The following is a 22,599-nucleotide window of genomic DNA, read 5'->3' on the forward strand; positions in this document are numbered from 1 at the left end:
TGGTTGAAGTGCAACTTTCTAAGGCACATTTAACCAAACATTAGTGGGGTTGTTTGTATATATTGGAGCCTGTGTGGAGCCTCCAAAATTCACTTTACTATAGTAATGCTGCACAATCATTCCATCCTGGAGAGTGGGAAAAACAAAAAAGCTCAGAGACAATAAATCAATAAAAGCTCAAAATTATACTCATCCCCACGATGAGTGGATGTGAACTTTTGTCCACAACTGTAAATACAATAAATGAAGGTCTGGGTGTGTTAAAATGACTTCAAATTTGATTTGTGGATCTGTTGCACCAACAAATGTACAAAAGTCATGTTCAACATCACTGAAACATTTACAAAAACAAAAAACCCCAAGAAATCAGGAAGGGGGCATGTGCCTAAAATTTCCTATAAACTAGTATCCAAACTGATATTTTAAAGATGCTAGCGCTTCGTCTTCCTAACTTCAAAGCAAGGCAGCCTCAGTTGGGTGTACAGTGTTCATTAAGAGGTAAAGAGTTAATATTTTCTTCTTTTATGGACTCTGAGGCTTCGGTTTGCCATGAACTTTGGATTTTCCAGTTCATGCAACACAATATAAACTAGAAAAAATTTGCATTTCCTGCGAAAATGCTGTGTGGATGCCTTAACGCTGGAGTTGCCTTCTGAAAAAGCTGAAAAAGTTGAAAACTTGCAAAAAGTTATATGGCAGTGAAGAAACTGAAAATTCTTCTGAAAACAGGTCAAGAAGCAGAAATTTTTTGCTGAAAAGTGGTGAAAAGCCAAAAATTCTACTGAAAGGGGTAACGACGGAGAAATTTTTGCTGAAAAGTGGTGAAAAAAAACGTTGCCCTGAGCAGGATTTGAACCTGGCCCTCCTGGTCTCAAGGCAGCCACTCATCTCACTGAGCCAAACTCATTCTGACAAAGAATTGGTGGAGAGACTGACAATTTTGCTGAAATGAGCAGAAGCTGCTGAGAATTGTGCAGATAAGAGGTGAAAAGGCTGAAAATTTTGCAGCAGAGGTGTATAAGCAGAATTTGGGCTGAAAAGAGGTGAAAATTCTGAAAATTCTGCTGAAAAGAGGTCAATCAGCAGAATTCTACTCATTTGATCAGAAATTCTGCTGAAAAGAGGTTTTTGCTGAAAACAGCTGAAAAAGTTGGGATTTGTGCTGAAAAGTTGTGAAAAAACTGAGAATTCTGGTGAAAACAGTATAATTGTGCACTGAAAGAAATGTTGCCATAAGCGGGATTTGAACCCGGGCCTCCCAGTCTGACAACGGATGCTCATCTCACTGAGCTAAAACACAGGTCAACCCGGCAAGGAAAATCAGTAACGCCACTGATAATGTGGAAGAAATGGGCAAAAAATATTGCATAAAAAATTAAATATCTCAAAAAGTATAGAAGTTATGAGAACCAAAAGATATAGCCGGCATAAGCAGAAAGAGCAGAATTTTTTAAAGTTTGAATGGCGAAAATCGGATAAAAACTGAGGGAGTAGTTAAGTGCCAAAAAACGTACGGAAGCAACAGGAATAAAGAAAGGATAAACAACTAGAAAAATTTGCATTTCCTGCAAAAATGCTGTGTGGATGCCTTAACGCTGAAGATGTCAGCTGAAAAAAGCTGAAAAAGTTGAAAAGTTGCAAAAAGTTGTATGGCGGTGAAGAAACTGAAAATTCTGCTGAAAACAGGTGAAGAAGCAGAAACTTGAAAAGTGGTGAAAAGCCAAAAATTCTTCTGAAAGGGGTAAAGACGGAGAATTTTTTGCTGAAAAGTGGTGAAAAAAAACATTGCCCTGAGCAGGATTCGAACCTGGCCCTCCTGGGCTAAAGGCGTCTTCTCATCTCACTGAGCCAAACTCATTCTTGCAAAGAAGAGGTGGAGAGACTGAAAATTCTGCTGAAATGAGCAGAAGCTGCTGAGAATTGTGCTGATAAGAGGTGAAAAGGCTGAAAACTTTGCAGAAAAGAGGTGAATCAGCAGAATTTCTGCTGAAAAGAGGTAAAGAAGCAGGAAGTTGCGCTGAAAAGAGATGAATCAGCAGAGTTTCTGCTGAAAAGAGTTTTTTTTCCTAAAAACAGCCAAAAAAGCTGGAATTTGTGCTGAAAAGGGGTGAAAAAAATGAACATTTTGCTGAAAAGGGGTGAAGAAGCTAAAGTATACCAAATCAAAGTATTTGTGCCAAAACATAGTGTTTCTGCCATATTGTGGTACTACTACATTACAACATGAATACGGATTAAAGATGAAAGAAACTGGCAACAAATTCCTCCACTACAAACCAGTCTGATACCACTTCTTTGCAGTGTTCACGTTTACTAAGGCACTACCCAAAAGGCGCCACAAGAGGGCACTCCAACAGAAGAGATGACCTATGTAAACATCTTAAGCATGGAACATTAACTCACGTTTATGTGACACACACCATCCCCAACAAATACAGGATGGGCTATTTGCTCCCCTTCCCAGCAGCGCTCTCCTCAATCGTTAGCCCAGGAACGAAGGAAGCCCATCTAGCTCAGAAGTCCCATGAATTCCTTCACTGCTCAGAGGCTGCTGGGTAATGTAGCTCACAATAACAAAGGGTTTTTCTACAAGCACAAATACTATAACATAGCAGAAATACTGTGATTTTGTTGAAATACTATGCTTTAGGACAAATACTATGATTTGGCAGTAATACTATGTTTTAGGACATATACTATGATTTGGCTCAAATACTATGATATAGCAGCAATACTATGTTTTGGTACAAATGCTGCGCTTAGGCACAAATATTATGATTTGGCAGACACTATGATTTAGCAGAGATAATATGATTTGGCAGAAATACTAAACTTTGGCACAAATACTATAATTGAGTGCAAGTACTTTAAGATAATAGAAATACTATGATTTAGCAGAAATATGTTTTTGCAGAAACACTGTAATTTCACTCAAACACTTTGAAATAGCCGTAATACTATGATTTGGCAGAACAGAACAGAAATTCTACGACTTAGTAGTAATACTATAACATAACAGAAATATTAATTGGGCACAAATACTATAATTTGGCACAAGTACCATGTTTTGGCAAAATCCCATAATTTGGCACAAATACTATGATTTGGCAGACACTATGATTTAGCAGAAATACAATGTTTTTGCAGAAACACTAATTTCACTCAAATACTATGAAATAGCCGTAATACTATGATTTGGCAGAAATATTATACTTCCTACAAATACAATGCTTTGTTACAAATACTATATTTTTATTTGAATACTATGATTTGGAACGAGTAGTATGATTTAGTACAAATACTACGAATTGGCAGAAATACTCTGACTTAGTAGTAATACTATAACATAACAGATATACTGTGATGTTGCAGACATAGTATGTTTTTGCACTACTCATTAGTAGTGAAAAAAAAAAAAGTTGACCAAGGTGGGATTGAACCCACGACCTTTGAGCTGCAGAGCCGTGTCATTACTGATTGCGCCACCTGGAAAGGGGGCGGGCGTCTAAAACACAGAGACTTGAGGAGTCAGAATTAGATCGCGGTGAGAGGCGAAAAACGCCGTTTTTTGGAGTTACAAAACGTCGTGTAACTCAAAAACTAGCGGCATAATTCTTGTACTGGGTGAATCAGCGGACTTTGGTGTACTTTGACTGCGATTTTCATTGCTCTTTGTACCTCCGTCGCGGAGATATGACGAGAGAAGAAACGGCTTCATTTTCGGAGTTTGAAAACTGAGAGGAGGACAGATTTCCACCCCTCAAACACACGTAATTCATTGCTCAACGGTAAGATAATTGTAAAAACTGCTTCCACTGTGAGTGTCAGCAGTGTCTGAAGATATATTGGCACAAGCCTCATGTCCTAACTTTGCTTTACTAAGGAGATATGGCGATTTGAAAATGCCTCCGTTACAGAATTTCAGCTCTGAATTTCAAAACCTCCCCATAGACTTTGAATGGGAGTTGTCAGACCATGTGTCACTCCGAGGCAAATTGCGAAAAAAACGGTAAATCTCACAATAAAGATAGTGACATTGTCTGAAAGCCAGCAAAAATACCTACGTTTTGATGTATAATTTGTGGGGGTTGAGTGGAAATTGAGCGAGTAGCAAGAAGTTGTTTAGACATGAAGAGAAAATTCAGAACGGACCAGCACTCACTCTGACTTAATTGCATAGCAACCATAGCAACGCATGTATTTTCTGAAAAATCACAATTTTGCAACTGAAAACTTAAAGAGAGATAAGATTAAAACGGTAGAAGATCTGAAAAAGCTGAATCAGACAGGAATAGCCCAATAATCTGAGAACATTTTAAAGTTTGAATGGAGTTTCTAGGTGAAAGCATGAGGACGTAGTTAAGTTTCAAAGACAAGCAAGTTTTAGCAGAATTGTGGAAGTTTCCCATTCATTTCAATGGGACAAATTAAAGGAAAAAGTGTAATATTTTAAAAGTATAATAGTAATAAACACCAAAAGATATAGCCGGAATTAGCAGAAATAGCAGAACAGTTTAGAGTTTGAACGGAGAAAATCGGCTGAAAACTGAGGGAGTAGTTAAGTGCCGAAAAACGGGGCAGCAACTTGAAGAATAAAGTTTAAAACAGGAACTCAATAGTGTGGATGCCCGAGGCATCCACACAATAAAAAGAAACAGGAACTCAATAGTGTGGATGCCTTTGAGGGCATCCACACAATGAAAGCAGTGGCTCCTCCCAGCAAAGGAGTCTGATGTATTACCACAAGTATCTGTCACAGTGTACATTTAAAAGCCACCCCAACCCCCCAAGCTGAGGCTCTTCATGTGCTTCTGACTAAGGTAATGATTAACAGCCACATGAACAGGTTCTGTCCATCAGAAATGCTTTGTTTGGATGTTACCCGCCATGCAAACTGTCAGGTCTGGCTTGTATCTTCATGAGGAGATTAACAGACAATGTCTCAGTTCACTCACAGGAAGACATCTTCGACATCCATCCTTCCAGCTATAATGAGCCAAGCACCAAAACGGAAACAGGCCGCATGTGCGAAATAGATCATCGCCTGGGAAAAGGAGAAGGTGAGGCCGTAGATGTGTGCCATTTTCTTTGAGTTTCTGTAAAAACATGAGAAAGGTGGCATCAGAACTTGAAGAGCGTATGTTGGAGTCAAACTGTTAAATGTTATCATTGTGTTACTTAAATTTGTAAGTCTTAGTTCAAACAGCATGATCAAAGACATTCCTTTGTCTCTGACCACCTCTCCAACCAGTTTGTTGGTGGGGGAGGCTGTAGTGTTTTATTATAGGCACATCCTATCTGAAGGTTCTGTTTTCTTGTGTAGTAAGCTTCCTGCTTTTTTCACCCTTTTGGTGAGCAGGAGGTCACACAAACGCACCCCCAAAACACAAACACACACTTACATACACACACACACACACACACACACTTGCTTACACGTGCACACACATACACACATAGTGCCTTATCTTTTAGAACCATGGGGGGGGGTTTACAATGGGAGGTGCTTGTGTGTATTGTAACTGTTTTCAATAAAAGGCCAGAGTCGAGGTCGTCTGTGGTTGGATTCAGAGTGCTTTCCTGAGACACCGAGCGGGCCTCCCTTGCTAGCAAGTAAAAACCGGTTAAAGATGTTCGTCTTGTTTCCTTGCTTGTCGTTAACGGGAATAAGTTTCTAAACCAGCGGGGCCTGTGGAAGCGCAGACCCAACAGCGTATAATTGAGCAATCAGGTCCCTGTGGTACAAATTATCCTACTTGTAGGGCACGTCGAGGTTCTCCTGATACAAAGCTTCAAACTTTTCTTCTCTTGTGAGGCAGACCACGGTGCGGATGTTCTCGATGGCCTCTGTGGCAATCTGCAGAGACCCAATGCAAATATCTCATGAGTTCAGAGTTTCAGACTGAGCCGTGAGGAATTTTTACTTTCACTCTGGCACATCTCGCACCCAATCCTCACCTTTCCAGCCTTCTCCAGCTCCTTCTTGTCTTCAGCAGCGTGTCCGCCAAGCATCTTCATCTGAATGGCTCCAGCCACTCCAATGATGGGCACCAGAGACAGGAGCAGCAGAGTCAGCTCCCAGCCGTACACAAAACCCAAGATCAAACCGGTGCCCATGTTGGCGAAGTTCTGAGCGAGCGTGGCCATACGCACGCCTGCGGCCTAAATGGATGATTTGACACTTTAGTGTGAGCCTTTGGCAACCTTTGGCCAGCTGTTGGGCTGTTGTTCAAGCTTACCCCCTGCACTTGGGCTGCATCTGTGGCCAGTCTCGTAGTGAGCGCACCAACACTATTTTTGGGTTGGTCAAACCAGCCCAGATCCTGCAAAGGAGATTTGAAAGAAGCACTGAAGGACCTGACCAGCTTTCATTATGGCTGCCATGTAGATAATTGGTTCACTTTAGCCACCAAAAGAAATTATTTTTCAACAACATCCTCCCTGCACTCTCATTTGACTTTGTCACTTACATACCTGCCTCATCATGGACTTAAAGGCCCCCAGTCTCAGCTTCAAGGTGAGGACCTCTCCAGATTTACCAAAACAGAAACCCTGTTTAAAAAACAAAAAACAACCCCCCATGACATTAGCACACGTGTCACATCATCCGCATGCATTTATGCTGCAACACCAGCATCCTTTAAACTTGTGTGTACTCTCCTAAAATTTGACAGGGACCTGTGTGACCATTTCCCTTTCATTTTTAACCTTTTTATTTATTACTTACTAGCAGGATATAACAGAGTTTACCACAAACCCCCTTCCATCAACTGCGCGTGTGTGTGTGTGTGTGTGTGTGTGTGTGTGTGTGTGTGTGTGTGTGTGTGTGTGTGTGTGTGTGTGTGCGCGCATTTGCATACCTGTAGAAACATGGTGACAAAGGAACCTGCTCCAATAGCAGCAAACATGAGGGAAAAGAAAACTGATCTTTGTCTGACAACGTCTTGGTCCGGTTCTGCAAACACCTGAGGGGAGATAAAAAGATCAAGCTTTCTACAGTTGCTGAAAACACCTCCATTTAACACGAACCTGTTATCAAGAGTAACCTACATTGATGATCTTTGAGAAGATGACTGCAAACGCAGGCTGTATTGCACCATTGACGATGGCACAAAGGGTCCCCAAAAGAATGTATGGCAGCTCTGAAGTGTTCAGAGCCATCACTTTGAGGAACGACACAGGGGAACGTCTTCATCCTGCAGACAGGAGGAAAGATTAAAAGGCATCTAACTCAAGTGATGAATGAATGGTGTGTATAAGTAGATTCTCAGCATGAAAATGATCCCAAACACATTGCTAATGCAGTAAAAGCATAGTTGATAGAAACATACAATAGATCATCATCAGTCTAGGGAGCCCAAACCAAAATTATTGAATCAGTGTGGGATCATCTTGACAGAACAAAAGGCAGCAAAAATCCAAAGAAGAGTTTTGAATGTCCTTCAAGAAGCCTGGAGAACATTTCCTGAAGACTACTTAAAGAAACTGCCTAAGAGAATAAATTGCAGCCCCAAGTTTTAAAATAAATAGTACTGTATAATTCAATTATTACTTGCCAGAAAAGGTAAGAGGAGGTGTGAACACTCATCCAAGTCAAAATAATAATAATGATAATAAAAAAAATTAAACAATCTTAGACTAAGAATAGATTTTTTCATATTTACTTCACATTCCTTTATTGATAGAAGGATTTAGGTGTTTGCTCACCTCCAAGTTATCACCAGTCAGCTTTTCCTTTTCCTCTTTGTCTCCTTCTGAAGCTTTAAAGGATGCGCCTTTTGTGCTCTTCCTCTTGAAGAGAGAAGATTCAGACAACGACCTGATTCCTGGGCTTCTCTCATCTGCAGACTGCTCATGCTCCTCCTCTGCATTTTTCTGAAACGTCTTCAGGAGGAAAACCACAAATGCAAAACAAACAAATAAAGACTGGGTGCTGTTGAAGTTCCCATCTGCTAAAACTGCCTGTATGCAAAAATTACCTGCATGGAGACCAGCGTTTGGTAGACTCCCCTTCCTTCCATCAGCTCGCTGTGAGTTCCCACCTCTACAACCTTGCCATCTCTGAAGCCGGCAATAACATCAGCGTTTCTGATTGTTGAAAGGCGGTGAGCCACGATTAGTGTAGTTCGACCCAACCGGACCTGCACACGGGCGAGTTTGCGTGTTACACCAAGTTAAATGTTACTAGCATGCTGCTCTCAAGCATTTAACATAAACTTAAATTATTGCAGGAGGGTAGGTTTGTGTGTACCATGGCTCAAATCCACAATCCATGCGGGAGACATTTATACAAGACTATGAATCAAGTCAGATTGAGCGGATTGCTCCTCTGGACATGAGTTAACATTCCTGCTCTGTCTTTATTTATTTATTTACAGTGGCCTTGAAACGAGAATAAAGTAACCGTTGATCCGTACCTTATCAAGCGCCGCCTGCACGATGGTCTCACTCTCAGCATCGAGCGCAGATGTGGCTTCATCCAACAGGAGGATTTTGGGGTTGCGGACTAAAGCTCGGGCGATGGCGATCCTCTGCTTTTGTCCTCCGCTCATCTGAGTCCCCCGATCTCCCACCAGAGTCTCAAACTTCTGCTCAACACAGAGAGTCCAATGATTAGCAAGTGGTGATCAATCATTTACAGGGACAGAGGAATTGTAAGTATTGGCCTACATCGGGTAGCTTCATAATGAAGTCATAAGCGTTTGCTTCCTTGGCAGCTTGTACGATCTCCTCCTGCGTCACATCGGTTCGGCCATATCGGATGTTCTCTGTGATGGTGGTGGCAAAGAGGATGGGCTCCTGGCTCACCACCCCGATCATCTCCCTCAGGTGTCGGACGTTAAGAGAACGAAGATCGTGACCGTCAACTAACACCTACATGGACACACACGACACTCAGTTTACACCGTTGTGTAGATTCGCCGTTTCCATTTACGGTACTAGTTTATGTGGAGCCCTTTATACACAGAAGCAAACAAACCAGTTTACTGTATTTAAGCAAACAGACTCAATTTTCATAAGGAGTGTCCAAAATAAACAAAGTTCTTTAAAAGAAATCCACCTTATCATCTACTTTAGGCTTTAAGTTGTTAAAAAAGACAAAAATAAATATAAAGGTCTGATTTCTGAACGGTTAAGTCTGCACAGGACTGACCTGATTTGTACATCTTGCACTTCAAAGTACTTGAGGTCCCACTTACGTTTCCTTCCTGAGGATCGTAGAACCGCTGCAGCAGCTGGATTGTGGTACTTTTACCACAGCCACTGCTTCCCACCAAGGCAAAGGTCTGCCCCCTCTTCACAGTCAAGTTCAGGCCATTTAACACCTACAGACAACATGAGTTTGGGGATATAAAACTGTCAGCATGCTATTTTAGCATTTTAAAGTACAGTATACAGCGGCTATGAGAACATACTTTGATATCGTCCCTGGAGGGGTAGCTGAAGTGGACGTTCTTGAACTCGATGTCTCCTTTGATGGATTCAGGTTTGTAGCCAGCCTCTGAATAACTGTCGATACTGGGGACCTGTCGAGAAGAGAATCAATTACTGCAGATTTCACTTCTAAGAGGCCAAACTAATACAGCAGAACAGGGCTTATTCTTTTCATAACCTCAAAGAAACAATGGAAGGAAATGCTGTTAGCCCTTCAGTTTCAGCTGAGCGCGTTCAGAAAGCACAGTGTTTATTTTCACAGCGTTACGTTTTCACTGCATCTCCTGTTGCACAGCTCTGTTATTCTCCCTTTTGCCTTGCAGCTGACAAAAGCTGAGCTCTGTTTTGGCAAAATTTGACACTTATGTCTCACCTGGAAGCCTCATCCTTTAGCACTTCACCCTTGAACATAAGAATAAGAAGTAGCCACAATACAAGAAATGATTTCAGTGTGAAAACAGGTAAAACAGAAGTGACTTTCAAAGGCTTAATATCCTCCCTTCAAGTCTGGAGCAAGGAACACGTTTCAGAGAAGATCCCATTTGTTTTTTTTTGCTTGAGGTTGTGTGCATTTCTGTTAGTGTGCAAACAAAAGTGCTGCTCAGCCTGCAGTTTCTCAGATGAAGCCATCCTTTATCTGCATTTCTAAACTAGCATGAGTCTGTAGTTATACACAGAGACAAACACGTGCAGCACAAGCTAAACATAGCCCCGTCCCAGAATAGCAACAGGCAGGAGTTGACCCTGCAAGCCATCCTTCAAGTGGCTCAGCTAAACAGACTGGTTACGCTCCAAGCGTCTGTGGCCATAGGAGCCCCTTTTAAATTCTACTAAAGCTCATTTCACAAAACACTTTCCGCCATCTTCACAGTGTCTGCAAAACTGATGATCATACTCGAGTTTTAATTATTTTTGGAAATGAGTCTGATTCAGCAAGTGGAAGAAATTTACAATAGCCACAGCTGTGCAACGTCAACTGAATGAACAGCAGGCGCCCAATTACAGCAAAATCCAGCTCCAGGTTGCTGGCAGCATCAAAGCAGCTCACCGAGCGCCACCGTAAAGCAGCATGTTTGGTAATACAAAGTGGCAACAGGGCAACAACATGAATGGGTGAAAAAAGAAAAAAGCGCTGAGTGAAAAACATTGCACTTCTTACGTGATCAATGATGTTGTACACTTTATACGCAGCTCCCCGAGCACTCGCAAAGGTCTGGATGTTGGGAGAGGTCTGTCCCAGTGAGAAAGCACCAGTGAGCACAGAAAAGAAGACCTTTTTGAGAAGAAGAGAAAAATAAAAATGCGCACTGGTGTTAGTCGCAGCAAAACCTCCAAGTCAAGTCGCGTGCATGTTTACTGTACAAACTAACAGGTGACAAATCTACTCACAGTGAGTACAGTTCCAATCGTGTACTCTCCATTCAGGATGAGTGTACTGCCATACCAGAAGGCCAGAGCATAGGACAGGTAAATAAAGAGGAAGGTGACACCCATGGAAATGTTAGCAGAGATCGCCTTCTTTATTCCCATCCTCTTAGCATCCTCTAGGTTCTTATGATATCTAGAGTGCAACACAAAGAGCACAGTTAGGGGCAAATATAGTATAAAACACATTTTTAAACTCCACAAACAGTGGATTTCTGCCAAGACTGACCACATCTGCACAAATAATGCCATTTTCAGGCTGTTGATAACAGTTAAAGACACGACACCTCTCAATCTCCTTCTCTTGACCACTGAAGGCAAACACAGTCCTGATTGAAGAGATCACCTCCTCGGCTACAGCACCGGCTTTAGCATATGCAGTCTGCTCTTTACTGGTGAACGATGTGAGCACCTGTACACAGACAAAAGGTGGTGATGCATACAGAGCCCAGGGTGTTTTAAGCATCAGAAACACAGGAATAAACTTCTGCAGCAGCTTACCATACTGAAAAAAGCAGCAGAAATGCCAAGCACGGGGCTCACAGCCAGGATGACCAGAGTGAGCTTCCAGCCTTTGCTCAAGCCGATGATAAAAGACACAACAAAGCTGGTGAAACCCTGGATTAGCATCCCCACCTTGTCACCGATACCTTCTTGGATCTTATAGACGTCACTGCACATGCACATATAAACATCAAGCTCCAGTTTTGAAAAGTCAGATACTTTCAAATACAAATGACAGACACACTCATCTATTCAAAGCGTCCTTCAGTTTCAGAAAGTTAGAGATCTGCATAGCTGCTGAATATACTTCTAGCATGTTTAATTAACACACAGCGCTGTGGGACCTTTAAAATCACACACTTCTCATCTGTTACCCACTCTGTGAGACGCGTGTTGAGCTCTCCCGTCTCATTGACGTCAAACCAGCCAATGTCTTGCCGCATGATTTGGTGGAAAAACAGGATGCGGATGCGTTTGACCTGCCGACCGGCTGCCAGGGCCCAGAGGGCCACCTGTAGGTAGGCTGTAACCAGCACCCCAGCTCCCATGATGGAGAAGCATATGGCATGGCTGGGAGAGGACAAGTGACAGATGCGGTCTGATAAATCTACTTCAGTCAGTCTCGCCGCCTGATGAGGCAGCTATGAGGTGTCAGGCTGTGATGTCTTACCCAGTCATTTCCTCTTCTAAGGTGCTGTTTGTGGAATCTGAGGACACAGGAAGGAAGAACAAAAGAGTCATTTTACCCCTTAATTATTATTGCCGAGCTACCTGTGTGCACACGCCTGCATCTGAAACTCACTGGCTGCCTGCGCTATGAAGCTGTCCGTCATGTCGCCAAGGACAATGAACATGAGTGGAAGCACTACGCCGTTTGCCATTGACATCACCGTCCCAGCTATAATCATTAAGACATCCCAGCGGTCTGCAAACCTAAACTGCACACAGAAGAAAAAAAAAAATTTAGTGGGAAGAAGTTCAACTGAAAGCAGCTTTCATCTCCTCCCTGCAGGGGTCTGGTGGAGTTCACTGAAACAACAGGAGGATGTGCCTCACTCCCATCCTCTCTTCCCCGTTCAGCACACACACCTTGCTGTTATGCTTGTAAGAATTTACAGTCTTACAAGATAACTATAAAGAGTCAAACCAGCTTAAAACACTGCTGCTCCCATTTTGTCTTCACATGCACACACGCACACTCCAATGAAGAAAAATTTACACACCAGAAAATAAAAAACAATAAAATGAGCCTTGGAGAAAAATAAGTGTATAACCTGTTTTTTTTTTTCTGGCAGCAGGTGATTAGTATGAAGATGAACCTACCACTTTGATGGGGCTAACCATGGGCATCTTAGGAGGCTTCTCCTTTTTCTTCTTCTTCCCTTTCTTTGAGTCATCTTTTTCAGTCTCCCTGGAGAATTCATAAATAGCATGATGTCAAATATCTCCCAAATTTTCAATTTCAAAGCTCAAAATCCCTTAAAAGTTCAAGCACCGATTTAAAGAAAAAAAAACAAAAAATGAACTACTTCAAGAGTTTGACTCAAGTCAAACTGTCACATAATCAGTAGAAAGGTGATTTTAGGAATTTAGAGTCTTTTCTTTTTACCCTGTATTTCCATTTTGTTGGGGTTTGGCTGCAGACATTTCCATCTGCTCCCTCTCCATGGCTGGGTCCTGTCAAAATAAAAGCCATCCCATAAACATGCCTTTACACTTTGGAATACCTGCAATAAAACACAGTTTGCGAATTTAAGCCTTTACAAAACTGAAATCAGGAGGAATTTGAGGAGTGGAAAAAGTCAAAGTACAGTAAGTCCGTGAAAACCAGGGTGCCTGTTGGATGGATTTGGAAGAAAAAAATGCCCCCCCTCAACAACAACAGTTAGTCTATCAGCTAGTCTTCTTTAAATATTAAAATGATATAATTTGCTTTAGGGAAGTTGCTTAAAGTACAAGTAGAGCATTGTGATAACGGTATAAATCATTCACTTATCGATATAAAAGTATATCTCATTTTAAATTTGTTTTACATTTCCCTTCAAACAGCTTTGAAAATGGCAACAGTGTAAAGAGCTAAGACCTTGAAAAAACATTTAATTTTACCACTTAAAAATCACATGTTAAACGAGTTAATACGTTTTTAGACGCCAACAGTTTTACACAGCTTCGGGGTTTTTTCCGGATTTCAACATTTTTACCTAAAATGAAACCGCAGAATATGGGCAGAAATCTGTGTCATCAGAAACTGAATTTGAATAAGTTAAATTCAAATTTCAATTGCTTGGATTGAATCTGAATTGTAACTTGAATAAATGCTTTTAAAAATTGAAAATGAATTAGCCTAAAGTGAAATTCAATTTATTGGTTTGAAAATGATCATCACTAAATTGAAATTGAATGTTATATTTTGAAAATGAATTCATTTGCCATTAAACCATATTTTATCCTTTAAAAATTTAGCTCTCGAATAATTTCAGATTCACTTCTCACCATTCAGTTTCAGTTCTACAATTCAGTTTTTTGGGACTTACATCCGGTTCAGGTTTAAGAGTAATCAAGCGCAGATTAATTAGTGATGTGCGATACCACTGATTTCCTTTCCGATCCGATACCAAGTAAAATTCAGGGTGGTATGACGATACTGATCCGATACCGATACTTTGTACAAAAACTTAATGTTTCATTGTATTTCATAATACAATATATAATTGCATTATGTAATTGTAATAATAATATAGCTTCATAATGATTACAGGACATCAGACTACTTTTTCTCATTGCTTAATAATGCAGAATAATCATATAGAAATAAAAAACCTGAAGTTGTGCGCTATTTGAGCATGTTGCCTGCCTGCAGCTCTAAAGGACTCTGCAAGGGACGTCTGTCTCCTAGCAGCACCTGTCCCTCTCCTCCTCTTCAGTTCGCCTCAACATAAGCTCATCATATTCTGTGATATGATTTACTCTGAGGTGTTTGAAGAGGTTAGTGGTCTTGCCACATGTATCGCAAACCGCGTCTTGGCTGTTTGTGGAGGTATCGTCCACACATGACTCCGTTTATGCTCAGCCATTGTTGTGAGTGCAGTGCACACGCCAGGGGCTGCGACACATTTATACAGCCGTGTTTCGCATATGACAATGAAAGGCGTAAGATTATTTAGACGATCTGAATGATATAGTTTCTTTCCACTGCGTTCCAATGGGAAAAACTACAAATTTACCCCCAGAGTACTAAAATATTGATATTTTAATATGAGAATCGATTCTAGAACATAAATTACTAGTATCGGAAGAATCGATATTTCAATATCGATCCGCACACCACTAAGATTAATTGAACTACGTTTTACTAGCGGACCGAGAGTGTTACTGATGGGAATCTACAGCACCTTGAGCTAAATTAAGACTTCAGAAGTCATTCGTCATGTCGAATGACCAGCGGATAAACTCTCAGGTTCGTAATAAATGTATTACATGTATAAGAACAAGCGTCATGTTAAAAAATGATAGCTGTACAGTAACTTTTATGCTTATTGTAGCTGTTAGCTAAAAAACGCTAATTTAGCATAGTTTGGATTCAGCTTTGACAAATATGATCGACTGTTTCTAGTAGAATTCCAAAGTTGTCATCTTGTACCCTGTCAGAGCCCTGTATGCTTGCAGAGACCCCTACAGTAGGGAAACATGCAAACTGGTGTCCAAACCTTTGTACTTTAGCTTTATTTATGTCTTACACAGCATCCCAACTCTTTAGCTAACTTAATAAATTTAGCTAAATTGAATAGTTAGTCTAATTCATTAGTGCAGCATTACTGGATCACCTCTGTTTGAAGTGATATGATATGTGACTATCACTGTGTTTAACTACCATAATAATTCTTAGGGTACTGAGTGCATGCTTAATTAGGTTTTTTTTTTTTTTTTAATATAAACATACTGCTCCATTGCTATGTTTGACGGGCTGAAGTTGTCGGGTCACCTCCTAAATCGACCATCTTTTACAGGTGTTTTGTGCCAGAAATGGAGTGTCCACTGAAGACTGAAGATACGGAATCTCTATGCCTTGCCATTGATCCCTCTTGTGCCTTCATCTAGACAAGAGACATTAACTTAACCACTCTCACATGCTCTGTACCTACATCACCTTTCCTGACAGTCGTAGCTTGGCTCATCTGAGGGTGAAATTATAAGAATGTGTTATTTTGCAAAGTGCTCTCTAGGGTTCCTAAATAAAATATGGCATTGAGGTCATTTCTTTTGAATTAATCCCTTCTTCTGAAATATAAGAGCCTCTCCTGGTTTTAATGGCACTTTGGATTTCCTTACTTTCTGTTCCACTCCCAACCCCAAATAGATGCTGACAAGTTGACACAGTAACATGGAAGAGGGAAAGAAGTTGGAAAGGACTACTACAAATAGGGCTGCTCAATTAATCGAATTTTAATCTAAATTACGATCTGGGCTTTCAACGATCATTAAAAATGACTGAGCCGATTATTAGCACCTCCCTCGTGCTTTACTCTCGTGCTGCTCCGTGTGGCAAATCGAGCGCACCTCTCTGCGTTTCGAACACGTGTCACAACAATTAAAAGGACCCGAGGGAAGCTCGGAAAGCTAAGCAGAAGTTATTTGGAGAGGAGAGGATAATGGCTGCTGAAGAAAGAATGCCGTTGGTTGAAAAGAGAGGTAAAACGACTTCAGTGGTGTGGAAACATTATGGGTTCGCGGAGTCAGAGGTGGATCAAATATTGTGCAGTATTTTGAAGTTCACTAAACATAGATGTTTACATTTTTCATTAATTTTTTATATTGCAAACATTTGCACTGTTATCAGTATTTGCACACTATTTTATATTATTTTTTGACAATCTTTAAAGCCATTATTCAATACATTGTTAAATAAATATCGTCAAATAATCGAGATCTCAATTTCAGTGAAAATAATCGTGATTATCATTTTTGCCATAATCAAGCAGCCCTAACTACAAATAAACCTAATGCCTAACAATGAAAAATGTAAAATAAGAACAACAACAATGATAATAATAATAATAATAATGACAAAAGATGAAGTAACAAGTTTTTTGTTTATTCCAAATGATCATCCAGATGTCTGTGACATGTGATGACAAACACCATAATGGAAGGCCTTTTTCATCACATGCTTAAACTCATCATATATTTTTGCATATGCTGAACAGGCAGTCAGACATGCTGTAACTGTGGGGTAGAAAACTGCATGAACACCATACAGCAAGGGTCTCAAACTCCAGTCCTCGAGGGCCGCTGTCCTGCAACTTTTCCATGTGTCCCTGTTACAACACACCTAGTAGGTCATTAGCAAGACTATAGAAACTTGACTGCATGCTGAGTTGGCAATTCAGCCATTTGACTCATGTTACAGCAACTCATGAGTGAATGAACATGGTGCAATAAAAGTATTTTTAGAAGTATGTGTTTCCAAATACATACATTTACTTAAATTTACTTGAGTAAGGTTAGGGGTTGCCACCTCAGCATGCAGTCAAGTTCTATACTCTTGCTAATGACCTACTAATTGTATTCAGGTGTGTTGCACCAGGGACACATGGAAAAGCTGCATGACACCGGCCCTCGAGGACTGGAGTTTGAGACCCCTGTCATACGGAATATGATAGGTGTGGTTGAACTGCATGAAGACTCTGAAGTTTCTCTTCTCTTCTGGCAGGACAGGAATGTCGCCTTGTCCTGTGAGCCACTGTAAGGATGTACTTAGAGTAGAACTGGACTGTCACCGGCCTCAGGCTCTTCACCTTTTCAAAGACAAAGCAGTCATTTAGATAAAATATTAGATATTGTTTACCTGTAAATGCACAAAGAGAATTTAGAAATGTAATTATTGTCAAGAGTGAACAAGCACTGATAGTGTAATCTACAGCTGTGGCCAAATGTTTAGAGAATGAGAAGTGTTGTTTGTTTATTTACAGAGTTTGTTGTTTCAGTGATAGTTGTATATCACTTCAAACAGAGGTGATCCAGTAATGCTGCACTAATGAATTAGACTAACTATTCACTTTAGCTAAAGTTATCAAGTTGGCTAAAGAGTTGGGATGCTGTGTAAGACATAAATAAAGCTAAAATACAAAGGTTTGGACACCAGTTTGCATGTTTCCCTACTGTAGGGGTCTCTGCAAGCATACAGGGCTCTGACAGGGTACAAGATGACAACTTTGGAATTCTACTAGAAACAGTCGATCATATTTGTTTGTCAAAGCTGAATCCAAGGCAAACTATGCTAAATTAGCGTTTTTAGCTAACAGCTACAATAAGCATAAAAGTTACTGTACGGATATCATTTTTTAACATGACACTTGTTCTTATACATGTAATACATTTATTACCAACCTGAGAGTTTATCCGCTGGTCATTCGACATGACAAATGACTTCTGAAGTCTTAATTCAGCTTAGGATGCTGTAGATTCCCATCAGTAACACTTTTGGTCCGCTTCTTCTTCTTCCATGTTTAACAGCAGCTTGCATCCAAAAATGTTGCATTACTGCCATCTCCTGGTTTTTAATCTTACTTCACTCCTGAATCCTCAGATCCTCTTGATGAGCCCATACAGCAGGGGTGTCAAACTCAATTGCACAGGGGGCCAAAACTCAAGGCACACTTTAGGTCGCGGGCCAAACAAGATAAACATTTATTGAACACACTAAAACAATGTTTTTTTAAACATAAATATGAATAAAAACAGACAGGAATATTATTCCAGATTAAATAAACTTAACAAAATAAACTTTAAATATTTTGCTCTTCATAAAAATATATCCTGTCAAAATTATGCAAGTTAGAAATATGAACATGCTGCCAAAAACCCCAGAAAAAATAAATGAAAGCATACACAAGGTTCGAGCCGCATGTAGACTGAGCTGGGGCATTGCTTCAGGAATGGAACTAATAAACTGTGCGGGCCATTCAGTGTCGTACTTTGCCTTGAGTGTATCATTACACTGCAGCTCCATCTGAATCTGCACAGGTGCAGTTCAGCAAAGTCCGCTGACTTGGTTCAACATGCAACAGGGAAAGTGAGGCAAGTTGCACTGGTGCATCTGTGACAGCTTCACTTGAAATGCCTTCACCGCATCATACGTGCCATGTCCATGAACTGACAGATTTCCTTGCTGAGCTCAAAAACTATTGAGAACTTTTCCCCAACTCAGCCAACGGACCTCTGTATGACAAGGAATGTCGGCAAACTCTGAATCTATTTCCCACATAAAAGACTGAAACTGACGGTGATTTAAACTTTTAGCTCAGATAAAATTTACGGTTTGTGTTACGGTGATCATTACATGCTCCATTTTTAGGACTTTACCACACAGCCTTTCCTGGTGTATGATGCAGTGATAATGCTGATAACTCACCGGCACAGTTCTCTTCCTGCATCTTTACTCGCATCCTGCTGACTAGCCCGTTTTTTTCAGCGCACAACACCGGCGCTCCATCTGTTGTAAGTCCAACAAGTTTGTCCCAGGGCAGTTTCATGTCGGTTACACTTTGACATACGTTTAAAAAAAAAAAAAAAAAAAAAAGTCTTTTCCTGTCGTTGTCCCGTGCATCGATTTAATGTTCAATATTTCCTCTCCACGGATGAAGCTAGCCAGCTGTGCAATGTCCATCATGTCTATTCTTTCACCGCGGTCAAGTGAGCCGTCATTTGTGAGCCGCGGTCAAGCCAGCCGCTTCTTATCCGCCGCATAAATTTCCTTGCGCTTTTACACCAGTCTTTACGGTAGCGCCTTTTCGCTTTATATCCCGATTGAAAGCCTAGACCCGCGCGCACGTGCACGCGCGCACACAAATTGCAATGGAACAGCCCATTACAGCCATCGTGACAGTCTGGTTGCATATTCAAAAATTCATTAAAAATCATTCTTAACAGTTGATGCTAAGCTTTCAACACAATCCTCCTCTGGGACACCTACTGTACCTCTGTGCCAAGTCTCACCCAGATTTACTGTAAAATTCCTCAGAAATTACAGGAAACTTGTATTCACTGCCCGAATACGAGTACATTTTATTTTTTTATTTTTTTATTTTTTTTGCCGATGCCCGTGATGCCGCCCCCCACCACGATGCCGCCCCGGGCAACCGTCCGTGTCGCCCGTATCAAAAACTGCTACTGAACGCAGGTCTGCCACACACCTGTTCGACCAAATCCAGTTAATCTGCGACGCCAGTTAATCTGGAACACCGGATGTAAGTCCCAAAAAAACGAATTTTGGAACTGAAATTGAATGGTGAGCAGTAGCGGTTTTTGATACGGGCGACACGGGCGGTTGCCCAGGGCAGCATCGTGGGGGACGGCATCACGGGCATCGGCCCCAAAAAAAAAAAAAAAAAAAAAAAAAAAAAAAAAAAAACACTTGTATTCATGCTGCCGCGACATGATGCCATATTGGGAATGGCATAGCCACCGATCGGTTTTCTATCGCCCATTTGCTGGGAGTAAGGGCGCCCTCCGTTAGTGAGGTGCGCCTGCTGCTTGCGGCACAGGGAGGAGAGGGCGGGGCGGCGGGGGATTCACTCGCTGGCTGGAGCAGCATCTAATAACCAACTCGCAAAATAAAACAAAATAAAAACAAACCAACAAACACGAGACATTATGATACAGACTTATAATTTGCACCGATGTTTTTTCAAAATTCTATACGCGAAAAGTGAGCGCGAGAACCCTCAATGTGCCTGCTCTCTGCTGAAGTCAAAGTAAACTTTATTGTCATCTCCGCTACATACAGTCCAGTATATAGAGAGACGAGAGGACGAGGCTCCAGTTACAGCAGTGCAAGTAAACAAACAATAAATATAAGAAGAGTAAGAAAATAAGGACCAGGGGTAAAGGGATCAATAGCAATTTAAAATTTATAATTTACAGTTTGATGATTTAAAGTCTCACACAAAACCTGTCGAAAGGGGAGGGGAGCAGCTGCTTCCAAATAGAGCACATTTTATTCATGATGTTGTAAATCCAAGCCCATTAAGTATTCATGATTTGAATCCTGGGTTGTGCAAAATCCCAGAAATAAACCCCAGACAAAGTGAATCTGTGAACTAAGGTGTAGGTCTATTAGGTTATGTTGTGGTGATCCTTGAGTTGGGGGATGGGTGTTCATACTGGAGTGCAAAATTAAAACCAATGGAAGATGGACAAGAAAAGTTCAAAGCCATCAGGTCCTCAGTTTAGAAAAAAGAGAAAAGAGGAGGAGGAGAAACGGGCAAAAGATACAGGTAAGCAGATGTGTCATTGGATAATGGCAGGTCATCCTGAAACAATCAGAATCAGAATACTTTATTAATCCCTAAGGAAATAATGTGGGTTACAGTTGCTCCAAGAAGAAATGGTAAAAACAGTAACAGTAACAGACTAAACTCCAAACAATCCATTGTGTTACAGATTTTACCCATTTAAGAAATAGCACTAATATATACAGATCACTCAATTATAAATATCAAGGATTAACAGAGGTGATTATAAATAAATATCAAGAAAATTGACAAGAATATTAGAAGAGCATGTGTAAAAAGGGTGTAACAATGGGGGGGGGGGGCACCAGAGGTAGTGTTGGCCCGGGGTGCCAAACAGGCTAGGACCGCCACTGATGGTGAGAAGTGAATCTGAAATTATTCGAGAGCTAAATTTTTAAAGGATAAAATACGGTTTCAAAGCAAATGAATTCATTTTCAAAATATAAAATTCAATTTCAATTTAGTGATGATCATTTTCAAACCAATAAATTGAATTTCAAATTAGGCTAATTCATATTCAGTTTTTAAAAGCATTTATTCAAGTTACAATTCAGATTCAATCCGAGCAATTCAAATTCGAATTTAACTTATTCAAATTCAGATTTCTGCCCATAGCAGAAGCTCAGACTGCGGTTTATTTCCAGCACCGGCACCGCCTCTGTCTCTGACGTGGTTCAAGTATAAAACCATCGTCGTGGCTCTCACAGTCAAATAAAAGCTAAGTAAAATGTGTAGAAAAGAGTACAGACCCACCGTTTTTTCCCGCTGCTGTTCTTCCCTCTCTGTGGACAGAGATGTCGACCAGACGCGCGCACACTCTTCCTCCTCCTCCTCCTCCCTCACACTCTCTGCTCCTCACGTGGCTTTAGGACGTCTAGTCGATGGGAGAACTGAAGTGTTATCCCCTGATCAGAGAAATGACTTATGAACGTCTCCTTCTGGCCTGCTCTTTCTTTTTAAATGCCGGACGGTCGGAGCGTGTCCCGCCATGTTTGGAGAACAGCCAATTATTGACCGGTGTCTGTCAGCAGCTGTGAGGGGGCGTGGCTTCAGGTGCTGAAGTTTGTGGTAAATACCGTGATAAATAGTTTGTTTTATTGTATTTTTATTTATACCAAGTTAGTGCAAAAAACAGACCATGAAGACTGTAAGAAGGGCAGTGATTTCACTCCACTTTGCTGTGATCTTAATCTTTTTTTATTTTTCTTTATTTTAACGTTATTTTGTCTTTTGGGACAGACCAAAGTTTCTTGTTACATGAGATAAGATGAGATGCTGCGATAAGATGTGGTATTTCTTTAACAGGAGTGACTGAGTAATGATTGAGTGGTGGCCTTGTTTGATAGTTGAAGAAAATGAGAGAGGGGAGGAAAGTTAGTGATCAGGAAGTCAGAGGATTACAATTTCCCTTGTGGGATCAATAACTCTGAATCTCATTGTACATGTGTATATTTACAATAAACCGTATCCTGTTCTATTCTAAAGTATCTATCTATTAGTAAGGAGGAAGTGAGGGCAGTTATGAAGAGGATGAAGAGTGGTTTGTCCAAATGACGTACCTGTGGAGGTATGGGGATGTCTAGAACAAAGGGGACTGGAGTTTTTAAACAGATTGTTTCACAAAGTCTTGGAGAGTGAGAGGACATCTGGAGAAGGGAGAAGAAGGGTACTGGTACTGATTTTCAAGACAAAAATGTGATGTAGTAACTACAGAGGGATAAAGCTGATGAAACATACCATGAAGATATGAGAAAGAGTTGTTGAACTAAAGTTAATAAGAGAATTGACAATCAGTGAGCAGCAGTATGACTTCATGCTGATAAAGAGTGCCGCAGATGTGATGTTTCCTTTGAAAGTGTTGATGGAGAAGTATAGAGAAGGTCAGAAACCATATGATAGGATGCCATCCTTGTGTGCCACATCACAACAACATTTGCCACAA

General features: G+C 40.8%; 1 pseudogene; it reads right to left on the bottom strand.

The window, feature by feature from the left end:
- Nucleotides 1–4,951: 4,951 nt before the first annotated feature.
- Nucleotides 4,952–21,844, bottom strand: LOC116330463 (annotated as a pseudogene).
- Between the last annotated feature and the right edge of the window lie 755 nt (nucleotides 21,845–22,599).

Source organism: Oreochromis aureus, linkage group 11, assembly GCF_013358895.1.
Source record: "Oreochromis aureus strain Israel breed Guangdong linkage group 11, ZZ_aureus, whole genome shotgun sequence".
Lineage (NCBI taxonomy): Eukaryota > Metazoa > Chordata > Actinopteri > Cichliformes > Cichlidae > Oreochromis > Oreochromis aureus.